Below are 27,223 nucleotides of genomic sequence, written 5' to 3'. Positions count from 1 at the left end.
CCTTTAGGGGGAAATGGTACTCCCATTGCACTGGGTGCATATTTCTAAACTAAGATGAATTACATTGCCTAATATTTATCTGTTTTCTTGACAGTCTCTCTCGCTAGACTGTGAAGCTCTCCAGGCTAAGGACTCTTTTTCCTTCATCATGATATTTCCAGCTCATACAGAAGTTTATTGCACTTACTTGATCATTAAAATGTTTAGTGAAGAAAAGAAGAAAACTGCAGCTGTATTAGTTCATTGTTGTTGTTGTTGTTGTTTTTAAGTTTATTCGTTAAAGATCTGTGGGCTGGGCTTCCCTGGTGGTGCAGTGGTTAAGAATCTACCTGCCAATGCAGGGGACACGGGTTCGATCCCTGGTCTGGGAAGATCCCACATGCTGCAGAGCAACTAAGCCTGTGTGCCACAACTACTGAGCCTGTGCTCTAGAGCCCGGGAGCCACAACTACTGAGCCCACGTGCCACAACTACTGAAGCCTGTGCACCTAGAGCCCATGCTCCGCAAAAAGAGAAGCCACTGCAATGAGAAGCCCATGCACCATAACGAAGAGTAGCCCCCGCTCGCCAAAACTGGAGAAAGCCTGAGCGCAGCAACAAAGACCCAATGCAGCCAAAAATAAATAAAATAAAAATAAATAAATTAAAAAAAAAAGTCTGTGGGCTAACTCCTAGGAGAATGGTTGATACAAAACCGAATAAAACAAACCCTGGTCCTGGTCTAACCTAGTTAGTACATCCAACTTTCACATATTGTTTAATTTATAAGGGAAGACTGGGTCTGCATGTATTAACCTTGAAATAAATGCTATGTTAATATGATATTTAAATTCCCACTCTGATTTCATTTATCAATATAATGTCTGACATCCCTTAAAAATAAGGTATAACTCAGAAGTAATCATCAATCAAGTTACAAAATTCATATCCAACTAAATGTGAGACACTGAATACATACATATATATCTATCTCCACTTCCTCCTGGAAACCCACTCACACATCAGTAAAAGAATACAAAAGTATAAACCCACAAGAAATACAACAGCAAAGAGGACATCAGTGGATGAGGATGGCAACGAATATCTGCTATAATGAAAACTACTAGAGGAGTGATAACAGTTTAAGCAGAACAGAAAAGGCTGGATTCTGTGTAACCCAATGGGGAACAAGCTAACCATCCTTCAGAACTCTGGGAAGGCTCAGGAACTGCAGGTGTGGGGCATGCAGAAGATACAGGCATGAGGTCAAGGGTGACTGAAAGTCAACATAAGGCAGCTAGCTCCTTAGGTCTCATCATCACCTACCTCCCACCTCCAGAGACAGGTGACTTATTCTCTCAAAAAACTGAACCAAACAGGCTCAGAAACAGGGACCCAAGGCACAGAAGACAGAGAAACAGGGGCCATTAGCAAAAGTCTGATCACCAAACTCTTCTAGCCTCCTCCCACCTACCACCCAGAAGGCCACAGCCAGGTTTATAATCCCCAGAAAGAGCTTTGGAAAGTCCTACTGTTGAGAAATTAAAGGGCTTAAGGAAAAGACCTGTAGAATTCAGGGATACACTAATAAAAATGTTGGCTTACTGCCCCATCATTCTATAGTGAATCCCTCAGTTGGTGAGCCTTACATACACACAGAGCATTCAGTTCACATGTGATTCCCTTGTAGCCAAGAATCACAAGATTTGAGGAACAACCTCCAACATGAGAGACAAAACCAGCAAACAGAAAACAAGAAAATCAGAGGGAAGAGAGACAATGCAGGGATTAGAAGAACACTTCAAATAAAGTATGATGAACATCCACAGAGAGGTTAAAAAAACATTGCATCTATAAAATAGCACAGGTGCTATAAAAAATGGAACAATCCTAGAACACGAAAAATTCCCTAGAAATTAAAAATATGGGCCCTGATATTTTTAAAATATCAGTAGAAAGTTTGGGAGACAAAGTAGGTGAAGTCTTCTAGAACGCAAAACAAAAAGATAAAGCAGGCATTTGTGAGCGAAAAGATAAGAAAACGTGAGATTAATCCAGAAGGGTCAATAACTGACCAATAAGAGTTCCACAGGAGAAATCAGGGGGGTTGGGGAATAGGGAGAAACAAACTATTGAAGAAACACTACAAGAAAACTTCATAGACCTGAAGGATATGGATCTTTAGATTAAAAGATCCAAAAGGATGTGGAATTTGAGATTAAAAGGATCACTTAATGACCAACACAATAAGACACAACCAAGTCATATCATTTTGAAATTTCAGAACTACAGAACTACACAACACTCACATAGAAATCATGGGGGATCAGAATGACATTAGACTTGTGAATGGAAACATTGGAAGCTAGAAGATAATGGTGCAATGCCTTTAAATTCAGAGTGAGAATTATTTTTAACCTAGAATTCAAATTTCAGCCAAACTATCAAACAAATGCAAGGGTAGAATAAAGATATTTTCAGGCAGGAAAGCTCTCAGTAAATTTACCTCACATGCACCCTTTCTCAGGAAGGGTGTGCCACCAAAATGAGGGAGTAAAGCAAGAAAGAGGAAAACCAGGAAGGAACCAAGAAGGAGAGGCTCCAGCACAGGAAGGAGGTGAAGAGAATCAACAAGATGACAGCAGCGGAAGTCCTGGGAGAACAGTGGTAGAGGAACCCAAGAGAAAAACCAGTCTAGGTTGGAAAAAAGACATCAAGGGTCCCAGAAAGGAGGTATTTAGACTCTGATAGATTCCCTGTTCTATATTACTATGTGGAAAGTTTGGGGGATACTGTTGAAAGTTGGGGATAGTTAAATACAAAGCCAGGCTGATGGAAAAAACAAGGCAATTATTAACTCCAAGAAAAACAAAACGTTGTACAAGAAAGGAAAGGTAATTATAGTGTAATGTTAGCTCAGTAGTGAATATTATTTATACAGTTATAATAATATAAATCCTGAATATTGATTTAACCGAAAAAGGGAACAAGAGGAAGCAGTGTTGTGGGATAGGAGACTTAAGTCCTCCCCAACTGTAACAGTCACTAAATAATGATCTAGTCAGACACATATATGACTTAGAAATATGGAAGTAAATACCAGAAGAAACTGCTAAAATTAATTTAAAGTAGCTACCTGCAGGGACCAGTGGTAAAGGGGGTGGGGCAGGAGAATAACTGTGGGTTTTGTCTTTATTTTTTAAAGCGCTTTAGTAATATTTGACTCTTAAAATATATACATTTATTTGGATACATCTGAAGTTATTTTTAAGCTGCCGTAACTCTGGTTCTAAGGAGGTTTATGATCAACAAATCGGATACACTTCTGCCCTTAAGGATCGTACAATTTAAACACAAATCTGAGAAAAATCATACAGACCATTTTCTAATCTAACAAAGCCTAGGAGATTTCAGAACCAATCTGAATGCATTTGCCCCTTCTCCTCTCCAATCTGTAGATATCTTTAAAATGTGAGAAGCTCCATAAGCAGATACTCCCACATTTTCCCAAGATGTTTAAGAGATTACATAATTACAAAACTTTACTGCTGTCTGAGTGAATCTGTACATGGTAGCACTTGCTCACCAAGGCAGGGAAACCAACTGATGTTAGGAGAATTTGTAGAGTCTTTATCTGAGTATAGATTCAGAGAAGGCACCAAGGATAGGGGGGTTTGAGCCAAATCTTCAACTACAATAGATGTGCAATTTGATGGATAGGAGGTAGTTCCATCCCTGATTGGCAGAGAACAGCTTGGAAAGGAGGAAAGCTGTTGGTTAAATTGAGAGTCAGAATGGCCTTGGGGGTTCTCAGAAACCCACAAGGTTTGGGGAAATCAGACACTCAAGAGTCACAGAGAATGTAACCTGCTAATTCATCCCCAAACTGTAATTTCTTCATCACAGCAGAAATCTCTGGTAGAGCAATAAAGACTCTTCTCCTAAAGTGGCATCTCCATGGACCAAGCAATAGCTAGCCTGCTCACAACAATAATAATGTGTTAATGACTTTGATAAGGGGGATACATATCATTATCACCTCTTAATTACCTTTTGAGCAATGGGAAAGCAGCTGTGGAATACACAAATAAAGGAACCAGGGGAGGAACTTCCCCTTAAAGTGGTCTCTGTGATTGTTAATTTTGTATTATTCTGCCTCTAGTAATTATCTTTTTTTTTTCCTAAGGTTACCTGCCATTAGTCAAGAAGCAAAGTACAGGCTTGTAGTTGATTTGGTTCCAATTACAAACATGGTGTTTATCTATGGGAAGACCATTTCCTTTGGGCATGTGGCTTAGAATTTAGGTCCCTTGTTGATTTCCCTCCCCATCTTCACATTCACAGGATACAGTTCTACACATTTACTTGGCAAACCAAGAACCAGAAGGCACTTTGGGGGCACTATGATTCCTTAAGAAGAAGGCAAGCTCTAGTGTTTATCCACCATGGCACCTAGCACAATACAGATGTGTATGGAATCCCCAAAACTCCAGTCCCGAGGTGTCCTGTCCCCAAAAACTCTGCCCAGTGGCCGACCAAGGAATGAGTGAACTTTGTGCAGTAAATCAATCCCTTTTCCCTTTCTCTCCACATAAAAGGCAGTCATCAACTTCAGACTTTCCTTGCAAGCCGCTCTCTGAGATTCAAGGTTACCTGAACACAATTCCCATTATCACTTCAGGATTCCTCTGTCCTCATATTATCTAGCCCTCCATGGAATTATTTTTCAGCTGTATGAAATTCTGGCCCAACTCCCTGTTCATAGTTCACTGTTATCAGTTATAATATTTAATGCTCCTGAGACAACTCGTTTCTCTACAGGTTGGCAAAATCATTGCTGGAGAGAGATGGGGGGGAGGGGGATAGAGAAAGAAGGAAGGAAGGGAGGGGAGGGAGGGAGGGAGGGAGGGGGAAGGGAAAGAAAGTAAGAAACTGGGCTGTGAACACATTCAATTGAAAAAACTAAAACGCTGGTTCTGAAAGTTTGTCTTGCCTTGTTATTATTTTGATAGATTTTATTCTACTTTCTGTTTCTAGCCTGGACTAGGGGTAAAGGAGTTACTTTAGTCCTTTATATTCATGAACCCAGGGCGATCTAAATCTAAGATTATGGGACTTCCCTGGTGGCGCAGTGGTTAAGAATCCTCCTGCCAATGTGGGGGACATGGGTTCGAGCCCTGGTCCGGGAAAATCCCACATGCCACAGAGCAACTAAGCCCGTGCACCACAACGACTGAGCCTGCTCTCTAGAGCCCGCGAGCCCCAACTACCGAGCCCGCGTGCCACAACTGCTGAGCCCACGAGCCCCAACTACTGAGCTGGCATGCCACAATTACTGAAGCCCGTGCGCCTAGAGCTCGTGCTCAGCAACGAAGAGAAGCCACCACAATGAGAAGCCCGCGCACCGCAACGAAGAGTAGCCCCCGCTCACCGCAACTAGAGAAAGCCCGCATGCAGCAACAAAGACCCAACGCAGCCAATGAATGAATGAATGAACGAATAAATTTATTGTAAAAATAAATAAATAAATAAATCTAAGATTATCCCTCAAATCTGAAGTTAGCATAAAACCACAAATGATGAGTGGGCAGCTGAGATGACCACAGATTCCACTATTTGGATGTAACAAAAAGAGATCAGAAAAAGTGCTGTCTAGATTAACAGTCATCCTGATTTTTCTACAGTGATTCTGCATTGTATGTCTAATTTCTAAACGTTAAAATGGGGCATTTGAATTTTGTTAAAAAAAAGAAAAATGCAGGCCAGTGCAATTCACTGGGCCAGTTAGTTTTTATCTGTCCCTTGCACATAAGCAGACCTAGAGCAGCCGCCCGGCCCCTTGCCCTCACCAGCCTCTGGCTGCGACTGTCAGGCATGACCCCTTATCTCACCCAGCTGGGCAAGGGCAGCATCTATGACATCAGAATAGATAAAAGTAAGGGGCGAAGGGAGGAGAGTGAGAGAGAAACCAGACGCTCCTTTCTCTTCCACCCCACCTGCAATGGCCTCCTCATCTTCACCTAAGGCCCACCCCACAGCTCCACTTTCCAGAAGCCCCCGAAGCTTCTTCACCTCTGTTCTGGCAGCCAGTCCTCAGCGGTACCCTGAAGCTGGGGTTTTACTAAAATAAAAGAGTATGGTAGCCCCTTCATATCCGTGGGTTCCACATCCCAAGATTCAACTAGACTTGGATGGAAAATATGCAAAATAAAAAATTCCAGAAAGTTCCAAAAGAGCAAAACTTGAATTTGCCATGTGCTAAAAATTATATGCATTGTATTTACAATTGTTTACATAGCATTTACATTGTATTTGGTATTATAAGTAATCTAGAGATGATTTAAAGTATTAAGGGAAGATGTGTGTAAGTTATATGCAAATACTACACCATTCTATACAAAGGACTTGAGCATCCTTGGATTTGGGTATCTGCATGGGTGCTGGAACAAGTCCCCTGTGGATACCAAGGGACAACTGTAATTTTTACTTTAAACAATGGTGTTTGGGAATAACATGCTGTTAGCTTTTATTATCTAATGAATCTATTGCTGGTCCTGGTTGAAATTGAAGATGAAAGGGTGGAGGGGGAAGACAGAATTCCCAAACTGCTGTGTGTTTGCTGTAAAGATGGCAGAATTAGAAAACAAGAAAGGAACGCTGGTTTCTAAAAGCCAGGCAAGCGAAATCTGGAAGTTTGATAGCAGACCAGCAGGGTGGAAGAGAAATGGCGTTGCCTAGGAGCTCAAGTAGGCCCCAGGAGTTTGTGTGTGAGTTGGTGGCCATGGGTGAGCAAGGGCAAGAGGGCTGGAGTTCATGACAGACGGTGCTAGCCCAATAGCTGTCCTCTTAATCCCCACTTCGCCCCTCTTACACGTTCACACGTGATCCTCTGTCCCTTCTGCTTAGCCCACCCACTGGAAACTACCAAGAGCATGTGTACCGAATTTCCTGACAGTTTCTATTTTAAATGTCTGTTCTACTGGCCCTACAGACAATAGTAGCAAAAGCCAGAGTGCTGGGCTCTGGCACCAGACTGCTCAGTTTTGAATCCCAGCTTTGCCACGTAGTAAGTGAGTGACTTTCCTTAACCTTCTAAATCTCAGTTTCTCACTTATAAATCAGCCGTAATAGTAGTACATTGGGATTTTGTGAGAATTAAAAGTGCTGATATGATAAATAGCTTAAAATAGCATCTATCTCTGCGAATATCTAATAGTATCCAATAGTAATAGTAAGCCCTCAATAATACTAAATTTATTTTACTCATAATTGTCATTACTGCAGCAGTAGATACTTTACATACATTACCTCTACTCTTTATGATAACCCAGGAAGGAATAAAGTATCTTAGAAATTGCAGAAGTTGGTGACAAAACAACATCTCCCAGATTGCCGCTTCTATCAAGAAAATGATGCAAAAACAACTGGTACATAATTTGCAAACTTCCTTGTATGATTTTAAGTCAGCCTTAGCCATTTCCCTGCTAAGAATCTGTAGTAGGTCTTCACAATTGAATCAATGCTGGTTAAGCCTTAGTAATGATCTGTTTTGACCTTGCAAGACTGCAAAGCTGTGACCTCAGAGGGGGAGGTAGGTGCTGTCTCAGCAACTTTAAACCTCCCTCCAGCATAATTCTTTTCACATTGCCCTGTGTTCACTGGTTTGCCTTTCCCAGGAGACTGAGCCAGGTCATAGTCACCTTTATATCCCCAGAGCCTGGCAAGGTCCACCTCCCAGTAGGTGCTCGAGAATCTTGGTTGAATGAATAAATTAATAAAAGTTAAAAGTGGAGAGATTTCAACTCAGCATAAACGTGGAAGCAAGGGAAGGAGGGAGGGAGGAAGGAAAAAAGAAAGGAAAGACTGGAGGAGGGAGGGAAGGAAGGAAGGGAGGAAGGAAGAGGGCAAAGCATTATGGAAGTGGTTATTTCTCTAATACAGCAGAGTTTATTTGCCCATCTATTATCTGGATTTAAAAGTCCCAACTCTAAGATGCTATGAATTATTGAACACCTATTAAGGACTTAGAACTCCGATGGTTACCAGAAGAAAGGGAAAGTGAGAGTTTAGCAAATAGACATTAGACACAAAAGTTATCCTCTGGAGCTTACAATTTAATTGGGGAACTAAAATTAACACATGAAACAGTCAAAAGACAATACATCCTAGCATGTAATTAGGTTCTAATTTACTTGTTACAGACAAAATTGTAAGGTCAGAAGGGAGGAACTGTAGTGTGAGCTGGAGGAATCAGGGGAGACTTGTCGGAGATTTGAGATTTGGGCTGCCCCCTGGAAGGATAACAGGGAAGAGCAGCAATCTCAGTAAGGACAGAGGCAGACAGGAGTCTGTTCAGAGATCACTGAGACCAATTTGGCAATGGAGAGAAGCGGGCAGGGTGGAGCCAAATCACTGGTGGCCTTGGAAGTCAGCCTAAGGCCTTTTTACAGGATGTGGTAGCACATAGAAGCAGCCAGGAGGATGTCTTGGGCAGGACTCACTTCCTAGTCTTTCTTTCTCTTCCCCGTGGATGAGAGTGACTTGCGTTGGCTAGAATCACCCTATGGGTGATGAATTTCCGAGAATGTGGCAGATGAAAGCGGTGGTGGCAGCAGCACCAGGCAGCTCATTCTAGTTCCCAGATGGTGCTAAATCTAGGCCAGGAAGCGTCACTATTTCCCCAAATTCTGTGACTTCACAAGTTGCAGGAAATGGGGTGGGGATGGGAATAAAGAGCTTTTCTCCACTGCCTCAGAGGGTGGTATTTTACAAGAGGCATATGTGCTGGCTTCGATCTGAGATGGCTTCCACGTGTGCGCCTCTTCTCATGAGTGATAAACCAATCAGAGGAGTATCCTCTTGGCAAGACAGCCCAATGCTGGCTGATACTACCTTCCATCTTTCTAGATCATTCTGATTTTACATAGATACGTAAGTATGTGTTTTTTCTATCTATCTTCTCTGAAGATAGATCCTAAACACACTTGATGGAGTATATAATACTGGCTTTCCACGAAAATGAATTCACCACAAAATCTGAGCTATCACTATAACACTCTGTTATATCAGAACAATAACTGCTTGGAGCCATTGCGATATTTATAAAGTATCAGAACTTTAACAAAATGAAAACATGACATAAAAGAAATGCCCTTCAATTTTTATGCAAATTTCTTGATTTGAATAAAATAAAGTTTACATATGCAAATTAATTCTAACTAGCCATGTTTTCATACTTAGTTATTAACCACAGTTTTCTTTTATGTCTCATTGAAATTAGCCCTACCATTTAAAAAATATTAACAAAAGAATGCTTTAAATGCTTTAAATTTTTATGCATTAATTATGAAATATTATCCAAATAAGAAAAAAACACATATATTTGAAAATAAACTATAAAACAATAAAGAAATAATTTTTTGGAACTAATTTTGTGTTAATTTGAGATTTTACTAGAGATCAGAGAAACCATGTGTATTTGTGCCTATTTCTGTTATGTATCTGTGATCCTGCTGTGTTTGTCTATGCCTCCATCCTTAGACTAAGTCTTAGGATGATTTCTCATGAGAACATTAAAAAGGATCTTCCACCAATGAATAAAGTAGCAAGAAAATGTTTGGGGGGAAATACTGAGAAGCAAGTCTGATCTTTTGTTTTATATACCAATGAGTAATTATTGATATAACAGTTTTAATTAAGGTAACTTCCACAGCCTAAATACATTTCAAATCGCATTTTCAACAAACATAAAGTAAGGGCCATTGCTTGGAAAATCCATTTTGCAGGTAGAAAAACTGATCGCAAGAATAAATGACTTGTTTAAAGACAGGTTGTCAGTAACAAAATCAAACCTAGCTGTCTTCACTTTTAGCTCAAAGTATTTCTCATTAACCCTCATTTATGTCCAGGACCCACTACTGGACAAGACCTCACTTTGCCCAGAGAAGGTCTCACAAGAGAAAAACAACGGATTTTAGGATATATCTCCCTATTATATACCCCCTCTTTTAATTTATATAGGAAATTAAACCACTGCTTCTTAACTATGGTTGATCATCAAAATCACCCATGAGACTTTAAAACATGCAATGATCAGGACCCACACCAGAGCCAATGAAATATAGTCTCTGGAGGTGAAGTCCTTTAAGACTTCTTTTTCAAGAAAAATAACATATGTTTGCTAATCAACTGCCTGACACACTTCCATATTGCTTTTTATTTCCTGTTTGGAAATGTCCCGAATCTCATACTCCTTTTTATTTATTATATTTTTTGTCATTTCCATTGTCTACATTTTCTGTCCCTTTAATCTTTTTAAAAAGCTCCCCACCCCAAAGAAGTTCGATGATCTTGAAGACTGGGAAAGGAGATGATATCAAAAAATTTCTAACACTCTCTGTTTTAGAATGAAAGAATTAAAGGAAAATCATTTGCTGTGGAGGTGTCTTATCATTTCATCAGCATTTTTGGAGATGGTTGTTGGGAAAGAAGATTCACAGATGAAACAACACAAAGGAAAACACATACAAAGAAGAGATCATTCGTACCGAGGAAGAAATAGACCCAGCTATGCTAGCTCATATTCAAGTGTTACCCTGCGACCTGTTTTAATTCTCTAAATGGTACTCTTAAGTGAAAAAAAAAAAAAAAAGGTCTTTACAGGGAAGAATGGCCATCACTGAGGTTTCTTTTACCCTCTTTGTTGCACACAGTTCTATTAACCAGGGTTAGAATAGGATTCATCCAAAAACCTAATATGATGGAACAAAACAGCAAAATTACAAATTCACCATTCCTCCAGAATGCTTGGTAGAGAATCTGAATTAACCCAACATTGTGATAAATTGGCAATAACGATGTTTACTGTTTCATACAATGTATTTAACAGTAAACATATTCTGAATATAATTTTTAAATTTATTTTTTTATTCAGGTAACACTGGTTTATAACATTATATAAGTTTCACGTGTACAACATTATATTTCTACTTCTATATACACTACAGCTGGCTCACCACCCAGAATTTAGTTTCCATCCATCATCATACAGCTGATTCCCTTTACCTATTTCACCCTCCCCCCGAATATAATTTTTTTTGAAAAATCAAAGAAGTCATATCTTTAGTTCTCATTGGGCAATTCTTTAGGTACAAATGTACCCACACAAAACTGGCATGAAGTGACTAAGCAGAAATGCCTGTGTTCCATCTGCCCTTTCCATCACCACAGCAAGCAGAGGACACAGTTGACAGAGAGTGCATACATGTACTCATATTCATTTAAGAATAGGTGCTGATTTTGCGTCAGGCACTGTGCTAGGCAATGGATTTACGGCTGTGAGCATAAGTTTTGGTCCCTGCCTTTCTAATACTTACATTCTAACTACAGAGACAGAGAACCATGGCATTCAAACTGATAGTGGAAAAAAGCAAAGCCACTGACTTAGTCTGCTCAGGCTGCTATCACAGAATACCATGACTGGGGGAGCTTAAACAACATTTATTTCTCTCAGTTCTGGAGGCTGAAGTCCAAGATTAAGGCTTTGGCAAAACTGGTGTCTGGTGGGGCCCTCTTCCTGGTTTGCAAACAGCTGTCTTCCCCTTGTATCCTCACATGGCCGAGAGAACAAGCTCTAGTCTCTTCCTATAAGGACACTAACCCAGCACGGCAGGGTGAGGGCCGAGGAACTCCATCCTCATGACCTTATCTAAACATAATTACATCCCAAATCCACCTCCTGATACCGTCCATTGGGGGTTAGGTTTCAACACATAAATTTTGGAGGGACAAACACAAAGTCCTTAACAGCCATCTAGACCTGTGTTATCCAACAAGATAGCCACTAGCCACGTGTAGCTACTGAGCTCTTGAAGGGAGGTTCATCCATATTGAGATGTCCTGTAGTGTAAATTATACACCAGATTTCAAAGATTTAGCAGGGAAAAAAAAAAACACTACGGAAAATACCTCATGAATAATTTCTTATATTGTTACCTGTTGAAATGATAACATTTTGGATATATTGGGTTAAATACAAAATATTACAATTTATTTTGCTAGTTTATTTTTACCTTTCTTTAATGTAGCTATTAGAAAAATTAAAATTACTTCTGAGGCCCACACTTACGTCCTGCATCATATTTCTGTAAGACAGCAGTGGTCTAGCCCCATGGTTCTCAAATGGAGGCGATTTTAGCAGACCAGCTCAGATCACTCCTTCAGATCCCTGGTTGTCACATGTCACCAGCATGTTCATGAGTAAGAACTAGAGGGTTCTCTCAGAACCCTGAATAGATGGTTTGAAGTTTAAGGCACATACTTATGGGTCTGAGTATCGACAACAAACATTCACAACAGATCCCCTTAGGTCTCATGTTAAAGAACTGATTGCTTATAATTCTGACTAGATGGAACCTTCCATAATAAAGATTTTAGAGTTCAAAATGAACCACATGTGGTAAATGGTTCATCTCAGCGAAGTTTATTTCTGCCTGAAGGTGCCATATGTTTTAGAGAAGTTAAGAGATTTGGCTGAAATCAGTCCCAACCCTGTAACATTCTGATAATTGCTTTTCTTTTGAAGGTGTGCCTGATTTCAACTGATTTACTTGCCATGTGTTTTTTTCTTACTGCCAGGCAATAAAGAGTTCTGATTATTTCAGCTTTCTGGATGTTTGGATTTTAGCAAGGAAGTGTAACCATACTTGGATGCGACGCATGACATATTTGAAGCTGTAGGATCAAAGGGTTTTGGGACTTGGGCTAAATATTTAGAACCCCTACTTCTCTATTTCCATCCTGATGCAAGAGAGAAGCCCAGTGCTTATCCCTGAAGTTCTTCAAAAATAACAGTAGGGGGCTTCCCTGGTGGCGCAGTGGTTGACAATTTGCCTGCCAATGCAGAGGACACGGGTTCGAGCCCTGGTCTGGGAAGATCCCACATGCCGCGGAGCAACTAGGCCCGTGAGCCACAATTACTGAGCCTGCGCGTCTGGAGCCTGTGCTCCGCAACAAGAGAGGCCGCGATAGTGAGAGGCCCGCGCACCGTGATGAAGAGTGGCCCCCGCTTGCCGCAACTAGAGAGAGCCCTCGCACAGAAACGAAGACCCAACACAGCCATAAATAAATAAATAAAATAAAATAAAAAAAATAACAGTAGGAAAATAAGTTTCCTTCCTTTGTCCCCAGGGATGGAAACCTACTCCCCACCTTCCCCACTCCAGTGTCTCATCTGAAAACTCTACTTTGTTCCTCCAGATCCACAGGCCCTGCTCACCTGAACCTCTCCTTCTCAAAGTGCAACTGTTGCTTTGAGATTTAAATAAATAAAGTTTTCTCATGCATGCATTAGCATTTTTACATCCAGGCCACCTCGGATTATTTCTTTTTTAAAAAATTAATTCATTAATTTTTTTGTTTGTTTGTGTTGGGTCTTCGTTGCTGCGTGGGGGCTACCTTTGTTGTGTGGGTTTCTCATTGCGGTGGCTTTTCTTGCTGCAGAACACAGGCTCTAGGTGCACAGCCTTCAGTAGTTGTGGCCCACGGGCTCGGGAGTTTTGGCTCGTGGGCTCTAGAGCGCAGGCTCAGTAGTTGTGGTGCACGGGCTTAGTTGTTCTGCAGCACATGGGATCTTCCCAAACCAGGGCTTGAACCCGTGTCCCCTGCATTGGCAGGCGGATTCTTAACCACTGCGCCACCAGGGAAGTCCCCCGATTATTTCTTAAACAGGCACAAAGTGGTGTGCCCTTATAGTCACAGTCTTCAAAATTTAGGCAAAAATAAGGCTCTACTTGGAAGCAAAAGCAAATTGGTTAGTGATCGGGTGAAAGAAAATTATCTTGTCATAGAAACCACTTGAGGAAGACCAGGATTGGTCTACAAATACTGTGCTGCATCATTAAACCGCAGGAAGAAAAAAAAAAGGAAACCACATTACTTTACATAACTTTCAAACCTCATGTAACCTCCCAGGCCCTCCCCCTTAGTCAGATGCATCATCTGCCTCTAAAGCACAATAATTTGCCAGAGTAAAACACATCGAGGAAAAGTTCCTATACTTTGGATTAAAAATACACATAACTCATTTATATTCTCGGTGACGTATGACTATGTTGAACAGCAGGGAGAATAGCATATTGAGTTGGCATATGTCACAAATACTCCAGTTCTCCTTCTGGGTACTTGGTAGAACTGCATTTTCCCACCCATTTGAATTTAGACACAGCCATGTGAAGATGGCTAAAAAAATACGAGCAGAAGTGATGAGTGTCACTTCCGGTCAGCTTTGAGAGGAAGTGCTCACGGCAGGGTGTATCAGCTCGGATCTTGAGTGAATTAGATAACCAGAGTTCTTCTGAAGACCTAACTTTGAAGATGTAGCCTGTGATGTTAAGTCCTAGAGACTTGGGGTTTTTCATTACTACAGCATCTATCTATTCTGACTAATAAACACATCACTTAGAATCTAGTATCTTATTTTTACCTTCTGTGTCTTCTCAAAATATCACTTACTTTCTCCCAACGTAACAGAGGAAAGAGAATTCTATAAACAGACTTAAAAAGAATCATTACGAAGAAAAAAGTATATTTAAAGCACAGAAAGTATACTATGAGGGAAGAAGAGGGTGATTGTCTGACAATAGATATTGTTGCTGCAGTTGTGTGTGTTTTGATTTCATAGTGCCACTTCGCTGTGTTGAGCACGGTGATTTGCTCCATCTTTTCCCCAGGCCAATTCAACAATGTTACCACAGAATGATTTTTAGTGGGTAGTTCTTCCATGCCCTGCTTTTGGTTGCAGCTAGTTTTCCATTATGTTTTGATGTTTGTGGTCCTTATTTGACTCTGTTAGGATGGAGACTACCAATGTGAAGAACACCTGCAGTGTCTGAGGCTCGGCGTCTAACTTTTCATGTGCTTTTTTTTCAATTCTCCCACTGTGTACTAACCACAAGTATGCAAGCGAGAAGACTGAATACTAATCAAAAGGGAAAACTGGGTTGGTTGTGGCTTAAGGTGTTAGTAGGAAATTCCTCCAGCTGCTGGGGCATTTGTTGAACACATGACTACTGCTGGCAATGGCCGATGAGCTACACCAGCTGACTACCAATAACTGGGAAGTTTAGTTATTTTTCTTTTTTATTTCCACTTAATTTGCAGTTTTATCAAAATGAAATGTGTACTTAATTTTTAAAAATCAAACAGTTCTACACAGCCTGTAATGAAAACCTCTATCCGTCCCGACCCCAGATTTACACTCCTTGGATATCCATTTTAAAATCCATTCACTGCTTTTGTCGTCATGTTTCTAAACAACCTGCTTCTCTTGTGTTGCTTGCTTTTTCAGATTTACATAGATGTAATGATTTCCCACTATAGAACACAAAAACTTCACTTTACTGCATTAACATCCTCCTGTAGACATACAGGCACATATACTCATAGTATCAATTCGTTTTTGCTGTGTAACAAATCATCCCAAAATGTACTGGCTTAAACCAGCCATTTACGTACTCACAATTCTGTGGATCAGCCGTTTGAACTGGACTGGGCTGGGCAATTCTGGTCTTGGCTGAGCTCATGGTCAGCTGTGGTCAGTTACTGGGGTGGCTGGGGGCGGGCTGGCTCACCAGAGTGGCCTCAGCTAGGGTGGCTCTTCCATTCTCCATGTGGTCTTCCATCCTCTAGCAGGTGAGGCCAGGCATGTTCACACAGAAGATGGGCAGGGTCCTGAGGGTCCAAGTGGAAGCACATGCAGCTTCCTGAGGCCCAGGCTCAGAACTGGCTTTCTGGTACTCCCACTTCATTCTCTCACAAGGCCAGCTGGATTTGAATAGAAGAGGAATAGACTCCACCTCTTGATGGGAGATGCTATAAAGTCTCATTGTGAAGGATACAGGGAGAAGAAAATTGTGGCCATTTTTGCAATCTGCTACACACAAGTAGTATATGTACACATAGGTACTTTCCCTCGCCACCATTCTCTTTACATAGACATATCGTATGTCACCAGTCAGAGTTAAATGAGTATTTAATATTGACCCTATTATAATGATGGACGTTTACTTATAACTATATCTCATAGTGAACTAGGATTATATTTTCTTTCTTACATGAGGATTTTGCTCTGATCCTCAGAGTAAATAATTGTCTTGTTTTGAGTTGTTTGCCAAAGCTTTTCTATGTGCTTGCCAGTTATTCAGCTCCAAACTCTGCAGTAAGTATACATTTCCTAAGAACAACAGATGAATGATCAATTTCTTCCCCCACCCCCTTGGAGTCATCCCTCTGGAGCCCTCCATCCTTCTATTCGATCTGGACTTGGTCTTCTCTGGCCCTGTTGCATGGTAATCACTCTGAGGTTCCCTTGGCTACTTTCTTCTATAGAACGCCCTGTTTCTTGTCTACTGGTGTCCTCTTTCTTTCTCCTTATTTTGGAGGGTATTCTCTAGTAGGTTCCTGGAAAAGGGTGCATAGGCAGCAACTTTTTGAGACTTTGAATGTTTGAAATGCTACCCCACCTGCAGACCTAACAGCGTGGATGGAAATTCTAAGGTGGAAATTATTTTCTTCAGAATTGTTAAGGCACTGCTTTTCTACTTCCAATATTATTTTTAAGACCTCTGAGACCTTCTGATGCCTGATCCTTTGTCCATAATCAGGTTTTCTTCTCTAGAATTTTTTAGAATCATCTCTGTTACTGGACTTCTGGGAAAAAAAAGACAATGATATATCTCAGTGGGGCTCCTTTTTCATTCATCTAATTGCATGTTGACTCAATCTAATAACTTTTCTACTTATTGTGGGACTTCTATTGGATATTCTTTACAGATTATTTTTTTTAATCTTATTTTCTCTTATTTTAAAAACTGTTTTCATTTGTTTTACTTTTACGAAGGTTTTTGTTGGTGGTGGTGGTGGTGGTTTTTAGCTTCTTTGTCATTAAGTTTACTGTCTTTATCTGAAAAATCTTCATAGACAATTGTGGTTTGATTTACCTCTCAGTGGTCCACTCCTGAGCTCTGAGGCAGCTTGCCTTCTGAGCTACTTGATCTTTCTTCTGAGCAAGAGACATTCTGGAACAGTTCCAACTCTTTTTTTTTTAACTTCTTTCTTAGGCTTCTTCTGATAGGCCGGATTCTCTCATACAGTAGTATAGTTTTTGTGTACATCTCCTCCATGATGTCTGAAGCTATGTTGTTCTTTATGTATTGAGAGAATTGTTTCTTGTTAGCATCTTCATCATCTTCCAAAAGGTAACTCATATCATCTGCAACGTTCTGAGCCACAATGTGCTTCTGAGGTACTTCTGCTTTGAATTCCCTGCTTTCTGAATCGTAACCAGGGAACAATTTGGTACTGTGAGGCATTGATAAGCCTCCATCCACAACTCCCCTCAGAGCCCCAAAAACTTTACTTCCAGTGGTAGTTCTGGCAAAATTTTAGTTCAAATAGCAGGTGAAGGTACCAAGCTGACCATCAAAGCTTTCCTCATTGTATTTATATCTTGTCCCTGCAAAACCAACTGAGAAGCCTGCGGGCCAGCAGGAGGCCAGGACAATATGCCGCAGCATATCTGTCAGGCCAACCGTCAGACCATGCTTTGGGAGCTCATGATCATTATCTTCGCAGACTATCATATGCCCTTCTATTCAGGCGTAAGAGATTTGACAAATGATAATCTCTGTTGGTTACATGGATGATCATTCTTTATTTGGTTGTGTTGTACTTAACTTTTGTCCTGGATTACCAAGTGTTTCTGAGCATAGCAATCCATTTTACCCTCTTGTTTTCTTTTAAATTTTACTTGGTATCTCTTAAAGTAAGACCTATTCTTGATATCTTTAACAGAGATCCATGTCGATGGGTTGCCATTGACCTCCTTTTTGGAGTCTTTAAAACTTTATTTCTCTACCATTCTATTTAATATTTATTTATTCTATTATATTTTTAAATTCTAAGAGTGCTTTAAGTCTTGTGAATGTTCCTTTTCAAGAGCACTCTGTTCTTGTTTCATGGATGCAATATCTTCTCTTATTTCTCTGAGAGTTTTGTTTGTTTTTTACATTTTCTTCTGCTCCCTGAATGGTCTCTTCCCTCTGTGGTGTTTATTAATTTTGAACTTTGCCTTTATGTTAGATATTTCCTTCAAATATCTGTTACTCCTTGGCTGTCCATTTTCAAGAGAAGTCCTAAAAAGTTCCTGTCTGAGGAATGAAAGTGTATGTGTGGGATTTGCAACAAATGAGATTCACTGTAGGGTGATCAGGTATTTTGTTGGGCTCCCCCAACAGTCTGTGTCTGCACTAGTTTTCTATTGCAATGGTAACAAATTACCACAAACTTGGCTGCTTAAAGCAACACAAATTTACTATCTTACAGTTCTGGAGGTCAGATGTCTGATTCTGTCTTGCTGGGCTAAAATTAGGTTGTCGGCAGGGCTGCATTCCTTTCTGGAGCCTCCAGGGAAGAGTCCATTTCCTTCCCTTTTCCAGGTTCTAGAAGCCACTTGTATTCCTTGACCTTTGGCCCTCTTCTTCCCTCTTCAAAGCCAGCAACAGTGGGTCAAGTCTTTTTCATATCACATCACTCTGACCTCTTCTGCTTCTCTCTTCCACTTCTAAAGACCCTGGTGATGACACTGGCCCGCCTGGATAACCCAGGATACTCTCCCTATTGTGGCTGGCTGATTCGCAACCTTAATGCCATCTGCTACCGTAACTCCCCTTTGCCATGTAACCTAACATAGTCACAGGCTTCAGGGATTAGGATGTGGACATCACCCTTACCACAGTTACCCCAGTACCTGTAGCCACTGTCTCCTGGGCTGATCCATTTACCCAAAGAGGAAGGCTCCTTTCTCCTGCCAGTGCACATGCAGCATTCTGGGGCTCAAATGTTGCTGGCGGTGCCACTAGTTGGTCTGCAGATGCCCCTCTTAGCCTCCCTGGTTTCTATTTGTCACGAGTGCCCGCAGCTGTGTCCAGTATTCCCTTATCCAGAGCAGTCTCACTCAACCTCTTTTGAGAAGAAACCTTCAGTCTTGTACTGAGTTGAGAAGGTATAGTCACTGGCAGTGCAGGATACCATGGGGAATCCAGGTCCAAGTATTCCTTAAACAGATTTTTAATCACTCCTCCTGGTGTCAGTCTTGCCCACACCCCTTTGGGGGCAGCTGGTGCCTCTACTGCGGAGACTCTTGGGGCCTCGGTGGCTCCATCAAACCTGATTTTTGGCTTTGCTTCTTACAGGCTCTTGCCATTCAGCTTTCTCCTGTCTAGTAAGTCAGTTAGTGCCCATCCATCTGCTTTCTGGCTTTCAAAATAGTGCTATTTCCTCTTTTGTTCCCATGGTCCTTATTGATGTGTGCTTTTTCATTCTCTGTCATCTTAGTGGGGCTTCGAGAGGGAATGGAGATTCGGTCATGTTTTGTTTTGTTTTGTTTTATCTGCCGTGTTTAGCTAGAAGTCCCTATGGTTTGTTTTTTGGGAGCACTAAGTAATTGTGAAACCAATTATACCCTTTGTGTTCTGTATGACAATCAGTTTCTATTAGTTTTCACTAAACACCAGTGACAAGAGTTCTGAAATTTTTGTGTTCCCTATGAAGGAAAAGAAAGGAAGTAAAGATGGCAATTACCAAGTGGCCATCTCAAAATAGTAATGTCAAAACAGGTTTCTTTGCCTCATCTAGAATAGATGCTCAATAGGGCATTTGTATGAATTACATGCTGCCTAAAACGTACTCCAAGAATCAGGCAGGTCCAAGCTTTAATCCCAATATCTCTGAGCACAGGCCTGTGCAAACTGAGTTGTTGTTGAATAAATACTGATGAATTCATTAGCTGTTTTTCTTAAGTTGAAGCTAGAAAAGCAGCTCCTTCTCATTCTAAATGTCTGAAATGAAAAGTGAAAAGTACCACACCCTAATCAATTTCAATGAAGGCAAAATATTGAATTCCCTGGAATGCATCAAACAGAACTTTGATATTTTATATACTAGTGATACTGCCTGTAGTAAATCAGATAAATCATGTATAGAAGATGTAGATTTTATCACCTCCTAGTTATGTTATATTAATATGTCATTCTCTCTCCTCCTTCCCCCAAAGCATGCTATTTCATTAATTGTTTTACTTTTTCCTGATAACTTCTCTCTGAGGACTGAAAGCTTGGCCAACTACTGTTTTGACAATGCAGGCAAATGGGATGGAAACATCATCCAGTTAGAGGCAGAGTGGTGGTTACAATCTCAGTCTCCTTCTCTTAGCACTACGGCTCTTTTCACAAGTATTTGCTGCCCCTTTGGGGGGCCTGTAGTTTGTTCCATGTAAATATAAGAGGTGCTGGGAGCTAGCAGGGGGTTACTAGGGGCCTCCGGGCAGCTAGCAGTTTGCTCAGACCAACAGCCAACACAGCTACGTGGCAGGCTCCAAATGAGGACTTTGGCTGCTCTCAGAAGGCTTCTTCTAGCCCTAGGCTAACGTCTCCACTGTGTTGGGCTTTCTTTGTTGACACCTAAGAGCAGCAGCTGCATCCAGCACCACCGTGACACAGAAACTTGGTTGTGTTAGCGAGGCCGACCTCTGCTCTGAAATGCTCCTAATTAGCTGTTAATACATGACATCTTCACACACACACCTCAGTGCAAAGAATAGCCAGTTCAACCCATGCATAGAAAGCTGACGACAAAGGTGAGAAAGAATGAATGGTTATGATACATTTTGTTCTTTCAGGGTAAAAGAAAAATATTTGATGAATTGTATATTGTAGTACTTTGTTGTCCCATATTTATGATTCCAAACCTGAGATCTCATCTGGACTGCTGGGTGGCTTGGAAAACAGAAGAAAAGATATTTGTTTTTTTTTTTTTTTTAAGTGTTTTTTTTTTTTAATAAACTTTTTTTTTTGGTTGCATTGGGTCTTCGTTGCTGTGCACGGGCTTTCTATAGTTGCGGTGAGCAGGGACTACTCTTCGTTGCAGTGCGCGGGCTTCTCATTGCGGTGGCTTCTCTTGTTGCAGAGCACAGGCTCTAGGCACGCGGGCTTCAGTAGTTGTGGCACACGGGCTCAGTAGTTGTGGCTCGCAGGCTGTAGAGCGCAGGCTCAGTAGTTGTAGTGCATGGGCTTAGTTGCTCCACAGCATGTGGGATCTTCCCGGACCAGGGCTTGAACCCGTGTCCCCTGCATTGGCAGGTGTATTCTTAACTACTGCACCGCCAAGGAAGTCCTATATATCTTTTTAATCAGTTCTGCAAAGATTTAAAAGCAGTTGAAGAGATACTTATTAAAACTTCAACTAGCTCTGTGACCTAGAGCTAGTTGAGCTAGTCTGTAGCACAATCTTTCTTCTCTTAGGACCTCAATGTTTCTCATTTATAAATGAAGGGATTGGATTCTTTATATATTGAACTAAGAGGTTTCTGTCAGTGTTAAAAACCTGAGATTCTAAGATAGGCAACTTTCCTGAAACGACAGGGAGGAAAGCCTTTGAAAAAGCACAACTCCCATTATATGAGGATTTGTTATATCCAACTCGGATTTAGCACCTTTATACACAGACAGGTGTTAGAAATTTGCAATGAATAAGAAATATGCGGAAAGATTTAGTAGAAAGAAACAGCATATTGTTGTTTTTTTTTTTTTAAATAGCAATATTGTTTTCTGAAGAGCTCTATGCACTGGGAAATTGTCATCTAGTACCAAAGAAAATGTTTGTCGTATTTATGTTTCCATTTCATGATCTCAAGCACAACTTTGTAACTGTAACTGTGACTGGTCCACCTGTCAACTCCTGGGACCCAGAGATTTCTAACTCCACGGGGAAGACAGGAGAGTATTGGCTTCCACTGCACCTCTCAGCCCCACACAAAGTGTTTTATCATGTATCAACTCATGCAGGACTCATTTCCTACAGTCAGAAAGACACAACTTGAAAGAACTTTTTTTGCAGACATCTTGAAAGCTAAACTTCTCTTTTGTGGGTGGTAGATGAAAGTTCAGTGTTTGATTACCCATGGCCTTATAGCTAAGATGAATATTCCACTCCGCTTCAGCCCAGTTTCAGAGGGTATAACCAATTTTCCCGATGGAGAGTGGATTAAATTTGCAGATAAAACGTGCTGAGGCAAGAGAACTGGCCTAGGAGTCTCAAGGAAGGAGAGTTCAGAACCTAACTAATGAGGTGGGTGGTCTAGGGAGAGTCACTTTCCTTCCTGGAGCTCAGTTTCTCTACTGTATGTAATGCCCACGTCACTGCATTCTCAACAAGAACCTTCTCGGGTAGGTTGTTTTGTGCAATCATGCCAGCCTGGAATTTTTTTGCTCCTTTCTTTCAAATTCCTGGGAATGTCTTAAATAAGGAGAGGTACTATCACTCCAAAGTGATTTTAATATGTCAATCTTGTTTGAGGCCTGTTGTTAATTCTCCAGATCTTGCTCTTTTTTATGACTATATTCAGTTAGGATTAGGTTTGGCCGTGAATAATGGAACCCTAAATAATGAAGACCTGCATAAGGCAAATGTCTTACTTCTCTTTCATGTAAAAGAAGCCTGGGGACTTCCTGGTGGTCCAGTGGCTAAGACTCCACGCTCCCAATGCCGGGGGCCTGGGTTTGATCCCTGGTCAGGGAACTAGATCCCACATGCCACAACTAAGAGTTCGCATGCCGCAACTGAAGATCCTGCACGTGGCAACAAAGATCCCATGTGCTGCAACTAAGACCTGGTGCAGCCAAATAAATCAATCAATAATTTTTAAATAAATAAATAAAAGAAGACTGGGGGCAGGTATCTAGAAATGCATCAGCAGAAAATCATCACAGACGCAGGCTCTATCTTGCTATACTGCCAGTTTTAGCATAGGGATCACACCTCATAGTCTAAGATGGTCCCTCAAGCTTCATCCATTATTTTGACATCCCTCCCCACTGGAAAGGAGAGAGGGCTTAAAAGGGAGCACCTTCTTGCTTTAAAAATCACTTCTGGAAGTTACATGTGGCACCTCTACTTACATCTCACTGACCAGAACTTAGTCACGTGGCCACAGCTAGCTGCAAGGGAGGCTGGAACAATGTAGTCTTCAATCCAGGCAGCCATGGGCACAGCTAAATGAGAGGGTTATGGAGATGAGCACTAGGGTCTGACCCAGATCAAATATCCTCCAGAATTCTTTCACTCTCAAATAGTCGTGAGCTATTCCTCTGGAAAGGCTATAAGATTAAATTAGGAAGTACTATCTCAGGAAGGACAAAGTGGCTATAAGATGGATAAAAGATAGCCTCAAGATACACTAGACTGTTTCAATAATGTCTTAACACATCCATGCAGAATGTGTTAACCTATCAGAGAGATGCAAGGGGTGTGGTGGTTATGGGTTAACTAGAAAAGTTTCCATGGATAAATTTTATCCAAAATCAAAGAGATGGGAAAGATATAATTTGGCAGGACAAAGAGGTGGGCTGTTTCAGGAAAGAGTGCAGTTGCTCTTTGGCAAAACCATAAAGTGAAGAATGTTCTCTTCAGTTCCCCTCTATTCTCACCTCTATATACTTTCCTCTCTTTCAACACTATTCCCTTTCCATAAGCATGCAATGGTGTGGGCATTTGTGTGTGTGCACACACATAAACATACACACACATGCCCACACACAAAGGTATACACTAATATTTTACTGAACCATAATTTAAGAGGAAAAAACCAAATCTGCTAAACTAATTAACTCTTACCTAACTTGCTACCATCCCAGGAGTACTGTACAAATTAAATTAAAATTAAAGTTCCTGGCAGTGACCGTTGCTTCAATTCTGGGCAATAAATGCCCTAGGGACTGTTACTTACAGACCCTATGAGGATGAAAAAATATACCCTCACAGAGGTTATACTCCAGTAGAGAGCCATGAACATTCCTTCCAAGAAAAACATGCAGTATGATCTTTTATTCAAACTGTTATGAGGGCACCGGGAAAGCAGAGTTTAATCCCAGCTTGAGAGGAGGATGATGAGAAATGGGTAATACTTTGTAGGTAGAATTAGACCTGGTTGAAAGGAGGACATGTCAGATGGAAGGACCAGCCTGAGAAGAGGATGGAGATGGGCGACAGTGAGTAGCCTACGTGATGGAAGGAAAGGTACCAGGGAGGGCACAATGAGACTTGCAGCTGAAAGTACAGTTTGGGATTTTATCATGAAGGGACTTGGAACTTCAACAATAAAAGAAATGGACAATACAAGAAAGTTAGAAAGTACCCTGATGAAAGCTCTTCTATAAGAAATGTCATCTGGAGGCAGCACATAGACTGAAGGGTGAAAAGAAGTGATCCAGGCAGAGCAACTTGGAGACCAGCTTAAGTCCAGATAAGAAGTAACAGAGAGCTGAATAAAGTTAGTGGGAATTGAAAAGACAATGTATCACTAATGGTGAAATTTCACATGAAAATCAGGTGGGATATATGCGGGAGGGAGCCCTTCTAGGCACTTCTCAGGTAACACCATGTGAGTTCCCACATTTCCCAATGGTATGTGTGACCCCTGAGCCCAAGTGCAGAGAGGCAGAGGGATGGGGAGGCGGGGGGGTTGGCAGAGGAGAGGGGAAGGCAGGGGAACCTTAATAAACCAAAAGGTAAGAAGAGAAAATGGAATCATAGACTTTCAGAGGTGAAGGGGCCCTACAACAAGGTTCACATTTTTTACAGATGAAGAAACAGATTCAGGGACATAGTGGTAGCCCAAGACCTGTGGGACTTGCCCTCCCTGGTGTCTTAGCAGGAGAGAGATATTATCTATCTGAAAACACAATATGGAAAGTCATAAGACAAATGACAAACTGGGGAAAATATCTGCAACATACATCACAGGTAAATGGTTAATATCAACTAATAAAAAGCACCTAGATAACAGGAATGAAAAGATTAAGCGCCCAACAGAAAATGGGCAAAGAGACATGAACAGTCAGTTCATACACACAAAAACTATAAATGGCCCTTAAGCACATGAAAAGATACTCAACCTTACTCAAAATAAGACAGAGGCACATTAAAACTGCCCTGAGTACAATTTCTTACCTCCCAATCAAAAGTTGGACAACACGACTGGTGAAGCGGTGGAGAAATGGACACTCATGTTTTGCTGATGAAGGTGGGAAGTGGTACAACCCACAGGAAGGGTAATGTGGTGATTTCTATCAAAATTACTGATGCATTTATCCTTTGACCCAGCAATCCTATTTGTGGGTATTTACATAGAACTTGCACATGTGGAAAAGACAGAGACATGCACATGTGGTTACTAATTGCAGCATTATCTGTAATAGTAAAAGACCGAAAACAAGCCAACTGCCAGCATAAGGAACTGGTTCCAGAAACAGTGCAAGAGTTTCACAGTAGAATTCTACGCAGCTGTAAAAAGGAGAGAGATTCTTTATGTCTTGATATAGAATAAGCTCCAGAGTACATTGTTAGGGAAGAAAAAGTATGTTGTAGAACACACGTAAAGTATGTTATTTTTTGTGTCAAAAAGGGGAGAAACAAGATACATATTTGTACTTGTCCCTGCAAAAAAGAAATACTGGAAAGATATATAAGAAACTAATAAAAAAACTGTTTGTCTATAAAAGGAGAGGTTGTGGGGTAAATGAGAACAGAAATCAAAGCTAGATAGCTCAGTATATATCTTTTTATTTCATTTTGATTTTTTTTTACCATGTAAACATGTTTACAGTAGAAAAAAACACACTATAAAACTTAAAAAATGGCAATTGTGACAAACATGTAATTGAGCCATTCATGGTATTATCACAGCCAGGAAAGATCTAACCTAATCACAAAAGTCAGGGAAGCCTTCCTGGAGGAAGTAGCTCTTCAGTTGTGATCTGAAGAATGAATAGAAGTTAATGGGTTCAGAGAGCAGGGAACATAATAATCAGATAGGGAAACCTGTGCAAAGGCCCTGTGATGGGAAGGGGAAAAGTGCTTATGAAGAACTGAAAGCAAGCAGAATAGCAAAGCCAGCTTTGAGATGAGGCTAGACCAATAAGTGCAGGCTAGACCATGTGGGGTTGTGGGCCACGCTGAGAAATGTTTTTTTCTCCTAAGAGCAATGAGATGCTGTTGAAAGGTTTTAAGCAGGTGGGCAGGAGGAGGTCCAGGGGAGTTTGTGCTTTCTTCAGGGGAATATTCATAGTCACTGAAGATTACAGAGGAAAAAGTGTGGTGTGATCACTACACTTGTTCTTAGAAAGAACTGTTGGCCCATCCATCTCCCCAATTCACCAGTAAAATCACACGTAATGCTTTGCTAACAACAGTCTACATATTTCAATTATGATCCATCAGTTGCTATTTGCCAAAAACATTACACAAATTGCACAAAGGATAAAGTTATTATAGTCTAATTTACATTGGAACATATCTTCGTTTCTAGGCAACATCATTGCACTGGATAATGATGGTTCTGACCCTCAGAATCTCTCACAATCTGGTAAGTGAAATGAATGAGGGAACCAATTTCTATGTGTTCAGGCCAGTATCTCACCCTATTAGATCCAGCCTGGGAATAAAACCCATTTTTAATGCAACATTTGATAAGAACGCTTAACCTCAGTATGTGTTGTAATCAGAGAGATAATTAGAACTTCACTAGAACCTCTTAAATCTAGAAATACATTTGAAATTCACCTAGAATGAAAATTGCACTACCTAAGACTAATCCAAGATATTTTTCCTTCCAATTCTACCTTGCTTTCCCCGCCATCCCAAAGCTTTTGCAGTCTAAGAAGTGTGAAAAAAGAATTTTATAGATAGTCCATATCACAGAAGGCTAATGGATTCAGTTGAAAATTGCTTTATATGTTTATGGCAAAGATGCTTATGGGGAAGATACTGGAGGTGGCCTATCAGGGCAGACAGGCCCTACATGTCTGTGATCCAGATGAGTAACCACAGGGGAATGGAATCTCGGCTGTAACTTGGATTTTCAGAGTCCACATCATTCAAGGTGTACCTGAAAGAGCCGTGTGGCGGACGGGTCTTGGTGCTCCGCCTGCTGTCAGACCTGTGCCTCTGAGGTGGGAGAGCCGAGTTCAGGACACTGGTCCACCAGAGACCTCCCGGCTCCATGTAATATCAAATGGCAAAAGCTCTCCCAGAGATCTGCATCTCAACGCTAAGACCCAGCTCCACTCAACGACCAGCAAGCTACACTGTCGGACACGCTATGCCAAATAACTATCAAGACAGGAACACAACC

At 41.0% G+C, this 27,223-nt stretch overlaps 2 long non-coding RNA genes and 1 pseudogene across 6 annotated transcripts in view; 1 reads left to right on the top strand and 2 right to left on the bottom strand.

Annotated features, from left to right (window-relative positions):
- LOC309638849 overlaps positions 1-4,860 on the top strand; it is a 93,608-nt gene extending 88,748 nt beyond the window's left edge. For all 4 annotated transcript variants that reach the window (XR_014251329.1, XR_014251330.1, XR_014251331.1 and 1 more), the window contains one exon: positions 95-4,860. This is a non-coding gene — a long non-coding RNA (uncharacterized lncRNA). The remainder of the gene's footprint in view (positions 1-94) is intronic.
- The window catches only part of LOC309638861, a 109,835-nt gene that overhangs the window by 71,230 nt on the left and 11,382 nt on the right, over positions 1-27,223 (bottom strand). The gene's annotated exons all lie outside the window — the stretch shown is intronic.
- LOC309638129 (large ribosomal subunit protein uL18 pseudogene) lies at positions 12,617-23,076 on the bottom strand (annotated as a pseudogene). The gene is made up of 2 exons: positions 23,003-23,076; positions 12,617-17,879 (listed from the first exon to the last, which is right to left on the bottom strand). The product of its transcript is annotated as a large ribosomal subunit protein uL18 pseudogene (transcript).

Source organism: Balaenoptera physalus (assembly GCF_965194825.1).
Source record: "Balaenoptera physalus genome assembly, chromosome: 11".
Lineage (NCBI taxonomy): Eukaryota > Metazoa > Chordata > Mammalia > Artiodactyla > Balaenopteridae > Balaenoptera > Balaenoptera physalus.
The sequence above is the reverse complement of the archived record's forward strand: the minus strand, read 5'-3'. Positions and strand labels throughout refer to the sequence as shown.